Source organism: Muscardinus avellanarius (assembly GCF_963383645.1).
Source record: "Muscardinus avellanarius genome assembly, chromosome: 5".
In the NCBI taxonomy this organism is placed as follows: Eukaryota; Metazoa; Chordata; class Mammalia; order Rodentia; family Gliridae; genus Muscardinus; species Muscardinus avellanarius.
In genome coordinates this window covers 89261283-89267881 of record NC_137790.1, presented here as the reverse complement: position 1 = coordinate 89267881, position 6599 = coordinate 89261283, and positions in this window count along the sequence as shown.

Here is a 6599-nt window from a genome sequence, read left to right as displayed (position 1 = left end):
TAGTAGCTGAATGTGAATGCCTGTAATTCCAGTTCTTGGGAGGCTGAGACAGGAGGATGGCTGGTTCAAGGCCAGCCTTAGCAATTTATTGAGACCCTGTTTTAAGATTAAAAAAAGGGGGGGGGGGCTGGGGTATAGTTGGAATTTGAATGCCTCTGGGTTCTATCCCCAGTACAAAAAAAAAAGTCTTTTAAGTAGTACTTCCTCCCAGCCGGCATGGCAGCAGTACTCTTAAAATCTCAGTACTTAGGATCCTGGCTGAGATAGAAGGATCACAGGTTCATGGCCTCAGCTACTTAGTGAGGGCCTCTGCAACTTAATGAGACCTTGTTTCAAAATAAAGAATAAAAAAATAGGGCTGGGGGCATAGCTCAGAGGTAGAATGCCCCAGGTTCCATCCCTAGTACTGCCAAAAAAAAAACAAAAAAAAAAAGCCGGGTGTGGTAGGGCACTGTTGTAATCCCCTGAACTTGGGAGGCTGAGACAGGAGGATCGCACAGGTTCAAAGCCAGCCTCAGCTACTTAGTGAGGCTCTCAGCAACTTAGCGAGACCCTGTTTCCAAATAAAATATAAAATAGGTGTGGGAGTGTAGCCCGGAGGTAGAAGGCCGCTGGGTTCCATCCCCAGTACCACCAAAAGAGAGAGAGAGAGAGAGAGAGAGAGAGAGAGAGAGAGAGAGAGAGAGAGAGAGAAAGAAAAGTAATACCGTGTTCTGATGAATTCAAGGGAGTGTGTGCGTGTGTGTGTGTGTGTGTGTGTGTGTGTGTGTGTGTGTGTTACTAGGGATGGAACCAAGAGGCATTTTATCTCCAAGCTAAACCTCTAGCCCTATTTTTGTATTCTTTATTTTGAAACAAGGTCTCATTAAGTTGCAGAGGGCCTCACTAGCAAACCACTATCTCCCTGTCTCAGCCTCCCAAAAGCTGGGATTACAGGCATGTGCTGCCAAGCTAAGAGAGTGTTTTTAACCAGGTGTGATGACACATGCCTGTAGTCCCAGTACTTGGAATGCTGAGATGGGAGGATTGCAGGTTTGAGGCCGCCTTAGCAATTTATCAAGACCCTGTTTCAAAATAAAAAATAAAAAGGGCTGGGAGTTGAAGATGTAGCTCAGGGGTAAAATGCCCCTGGATTCAATCCCCAGTACCAAGACAAAAGAAAACAAAAACAGTGGTTTCTAGCCTGGTTTGGTGGTGAAACCTATAATCGCAGCTATTCTGGAGCAAGACCACAAGTTCAAGGCCAGCCTCAGTAACTTAGTGAGAACTTCAGAGATTTAGTGAGACCTGCTTCAAAATAAAATAGGAGTAGGTTTGTAGCTCAGAGGTAGAATGTTTCTGGGTTCAATCAAAAGACAGTAATTGATTTTTTTTTTTTTTTTTTGTGTGTGTGTGTGTGTTGTGTGTCTGGGGATGGAACCCAGGGGCATTCGACCTCCAAGCTACACCCCCTGCCCTAATTTGAAATAGGGTCTCACTAAGTAGCTGAGACTGTCCTTGAACCATGATTCTCAGGTCTCAGCCTCCCAGTGCTGGGATTACAAGCCTGTACCACCAAGCCTGGCAAGTAATTGATTTTTGTTTATTAGTGCTTAGGAATAGAGAAAGGAGAAGAGATTAGAAGAGGGAGCCTCTTAGAGAGTCTGAGTCCCCAGGCTGTCCTTGAACCTTCAATCCTCATCTACCTTCCAAATCCTGGAATTGCAGACATGTGCCATTATGCCCAGCAGGAGTTACTTTTTTTTTTTTTTTTTTTTTTTTGTACTGGGGATGGAACCCAGGGGCATTGTACCTCCAAGCTACACCCCCAGCCCTATTTTTTTTTTTTATTATTCTATTTATTTAATTTTTTTTTTTTAGAAACTAGGGATGGGACCCAGGGGGCATTCTACCTCTGAGTGACACCCCCAGCTCTATTTTTAAGCCTTTTTTTTTTTTTTTTGGTGGTACTGGGGTTCCTGGAAGCCCTTCTACTTCCAGGCTAAACTCCCAGACTTATTTTATACATTTTTATTTTTTATTTTTTTATTTTTTGAAGATTTAAAGAAGTTTATTAGAAAGAAAGAAATACAGAAAATAGAAATACAGCTCCATACCAGACTGGCATGGAGGGGTGACTCGAAATGAATACACCCATGCTGGGCGTGGTGGCGCACGCTTGTAATCCCCGCGCTTGGGAGGCTGAGACAGGAGGATCACACAGGTTCGAAGTCAGCCTCAGCTACTTAGTAAGGCTTTCATTCAGCAACCTAGTGAGACCCTGTTTCCAAATAAAATATAAAAAAGGTCTGGGAGTATAGCTCGGAGGTAGAAAGCCTCTGGGTTCCACCCCCAGTACCACACACACACACACACACACACACACACACACACACACACACACACAGAAATGAATACACCCTACTTTTTTATTTATTTTTTATTTTTTTATTTTTTGGTGGTACTGGGGTTCCTGGAAGCCCTTCTACCTTCTACCGGGCTACGCTCCCAGACCTATTTTATATTTTTGAAACAGGGTCTCTTACGCCAGCGCAGCTGGCTTCGAACCTGCGCGATCCTCCTGTCTCTGCCTCCCAAGCGCGGGGATTACAAGCGTGCGCCACCACGCCCGGCTACTTTTTTATTTTTTGAAACAGGGTCTCTTAAGCCAGTGTGGCTGGCTTCGAGCCTGCGAGATCCTCCTGTATCCGCCTCCCAAGCACGGGGATTACAAGCATGTGCCACCATGCCCGGCTTTCCTCTGTTTTTCTAAATTATTATTATTTATTATTATTATTATTATTATTATTATTATTATTATTTTCTTGGTGATATTGGGAGTGGAACCCAAGGGCTTTCTACCACCAGGCTATACTCCCAGACCTATTTTATACTTTATTTGGAAACAGGGTCTCACTAGGTTGCTGAGAGCCTCACTAAGTAGCTGAGGCTGGCTTTGTACCTGTGAGATCCTCCTGTCTCAGTCTCCCAAGCCCTGGGATGACAAGCATGCGCCACCATGTTCAGCTCCTCTGGGTTTTTTTTTTAATTATTATTTTTATTATTATTTTCTTGGTGGTACTGGGAGTGGAACCCAGGGGCTTTCTACCTCCAGGCTACACTCCCAGACCTATTTTATATTTTATTTGGAAACAGGGTCTCACTAAGTTGCTGAGAGCCTCACTAAGTAGCTGAGGCTGGCTTTGTACCTGTGAGATCCTCCTGTCTCAGCCTCCCAAGTGTGGGGATTCCAAGTGTGCGCCACCACGCCCGGCAGTCCTGTTTTTTGAAACAGTTCTCACTGAGTTGCAGAGGACCTCACTCTGTAGCTCAGGCTGGCCACCAACCGTGATCCTCTGGTCTCAGCCTCCCGAATGCTGGGATTACAAGCAGGCGCCACCACGCCTGGCAAAAATTACTTTTTTTTTTTTTTTTTGAGGGTCTGGGGATGGAACCCAGGGGCATTCAACCTCTGAGCTACACCCCCTTCTCTATTTTTTATTCTTTATTTTGAAACTGGGTCTCACTGAGTAGCAGAGGGCCACACTAAGTAGCTGAGGCTGTCTGCGAACCGCGATCCTCCAGGTCTCAGCCTCCCAAATGCTGGGATTACAAGCGTGGGCCACCACGCCCGGTTTACAGGTTGAATTTAAAATACAAAATAAGCCGGGCGTGGTGGCGCACGCTTGTAATCCCTGTGCTTGGGAGGCTGAGACTGGAGGATCTGCAGTTTTGAAGCCAGCCTCAGCTGGCTTAAGAGACCCTGTTTCAAATAAAATATTTTAAAAAATAGGTCTGAGAGTGTAGCCTGGAGGTAGAAGGCCCCTGGGCTCCATCCCCAGTACCACCAAAAATCATCATAATAATAGTAAAAAATAAAATAAAAAATAATAACCATCTCCTTAAAAACCTACAGCTAAACCCGTCTTGTTGGTGCATGCTTATACTCCCTGGGGCTGAGGGTGTAGCTCACTAAGTTGCTGAGAGCCTCACTAAGAAACCTGTGCGATCCTCCTGTCTCAGCCTCTCAAGCACGGGGATTACAAGCGTGGGCCACCACGCCTGGCTGATGTTAGCATTGTGAGAAAAAGTGTGGTGGTCAAAAGCCTAAGATTTGAGCTAGGCTGGTATTTATTCATTTATTTACTTACTTTTGGTATTGGGGATTGAACCCAGAGGCATTCTACCTCTGAACTACATTCCCAGCCCTGTTTTTATTTATTTATTTATTTATTTATTTATTTATTTATTTATTTATTTATTTATTTTTTGTGGGTCTGGGGAGGGAACCCAGGGACATTCTACCTCCAAGCAACACCCCCAGCCCTATTTTTTTAGTTTTTTTTATTTTTTAAAACAGGGTCTCCCTGAATTGCAGAGTCTCGCTAAGTAGCTGAGGCTGTCTGCGAACTGCGACCCTCAGGTGTCCCGAATGCTGGGATTACAAACCTGTGCCACCACACCCAGCTTGTCCTGTTTGAAACAGGGTCTTGCTAGTTTTATGAGAGTCTCACAAGTACTGGGATTACAGGCGTGAGCCACCATACCTGGCTGACAGGCTGGTTTTATTTTTTATTTATTTTTACTTTTTTAAATTTTGCGGGTCTGGGGATGGAACCCAGGAGCATTCAACCTCCAAACTACAACCCCTGTCCTATTTTTTATTCTTTATTTTGAAACCGGGTCTCATTGAGTTGCAGAAAGCCTCTCTAAGTAGCTGAGGCTGTCCGGGAACCGCAATCCTCTGGTCTTAGCTTCCCAACCATGCCCGGCTAGTATTTTTATTTCCTGAAACAGGGTCTTACTGAGTTGTAAAGGGCCTCGCTAAGTAGCTGAGGCTGTCAGCGAACAGCTATCCCCGGTCTTCCTCCCGAATGCTGGTATTACAAGTGTGCATCACCACGCACAGCATATTTTTTAATTTTTTGCAGTACTGGGGATGGAACCCAGGGCCATTTTACCTCCAGATGCCCTATTTTTTACCCTCAGCCCTATTTTTTATTCTTTATTTTGAAACAGTGTCTCACTGAGTTGCAAAGGGCATCACTAAGTACTTGAGGCTGTCCTTGAACCATGTTTCTCCTATCTCAGCATCCCAAAGGCTGGGATTACAAGTGTGAGCTACCACGCCTGGCTCTAGGTTGGTTTTAAATCTTCCCATTTACAACAGATTGGTGAGTAGCTGGCTCTAGGAAGGTAAAAAGTAAGAGATGTAAGGTAGCTGATTACCAGTGTTCCCCTCTAGCACTTCCCTCTGGCCTCTAAGATTTGGCCTACATCAAGTTTGGGGATTGCTTTAGTCATTCTAAATTCTCTTTTTTGTGTGGTACTGGGGATTGAATCCAGAGGCATTCTACTTCCAAGCTGCATCCTCAACCCTATTTTTTATTCTTTATTTTGAAACAGGGTCTCACTGAGTTACAAAGGGCCTAAGTAGTAGCGGAGGCTGGCCGGGAACCGCAACCCTCCTGGCTCAGCCTCCCAAGTGCTGGGATTACAAGCTTGAATTTTTCTTTATGGACTTTAATTCCTTCCTAGGAGTGACTGATTTTTGTAAACAACTAATCTATTTAAACTTTTTTTTTTTTGGCATACTGGGGTTTTTACCCAGGGGTGTTCTACCACTGAGTTATATTTTTATTTTTATTTTTTGGCGGGTGTGGGGATTGAACCCAGGGGCATTCGACCTCCGAGCTATACTCCCTGCCCTTTAAAAAAGTTATTATTCTTTATTTTTTGCGGGTCTGGGGATGGAACCTAGGGGCATTTGACCTCCGAGCTACACCCCCTGCCCTATTTTTTATTCTTTATTTTGAAACCAGGTCTCACTGAGTTGCAGAGGGCCTCACTAAGTAGCTGAGGCTATCTGTGAACTGCGATCCTCCAGGTCTCAGCCTCCCAAATGCTGGGATTACAAGCGTGCGCCACCACGCCCGGCTCTTTATTTTGAAACAGGGTCTCACTAAATTGCAAAGGGCCACACTAAGTAGCTAAGTCGGGCAGGAACCGCGATCCTCAGGTCTCAGCCTCCAGAATGCTAGGATTACAAGCGTAAGCCACCACACCCGGCTTTTTTTTTTTTTTTTTTTTTAGATAGGGTCTCGCCAAATTGCCCAGCCTAATTAGCCTCGAATTTGTAAACCTCCTGCCCCAGCTTCCTGAGCAGCTGGGATTACAGGCGAAGGCCGACCGCTCCAACTATTATTTGGTTAGAATGTTTCAATTCTTTTAGGGTAACATTCAATTACCTTTGTTAATAGGTTGTTCAATTATCTAATCCACAGTATTTTTAGACTGCATAATTAATACTGTACCAGGATTTACTTAGGCAGACTGAGTTTAATTTCAGTATTCTCAAACCCGGGTCAGCAATAAGTCTAGCATTTAGTATGCATTCAATAAGTGCTTACGCAAAGTATGAATGAACTAAAGAACCGCCATACAGGGGGTCGGTCTGGGAGTTCCAGAGTTCGGGAGGGGACACGGGGGCGGACGGCGGGGTCACGTGACGGGGCGGGGCCAGTCCCATGTGCTCCCGGCCGGCGCGGCTCCGCCCTCGGCGCCGGTCACGTGGGGGCGCCGACTGCGCCTGCGGAGAAGCGGTGGCCGCCGAGCGGGAT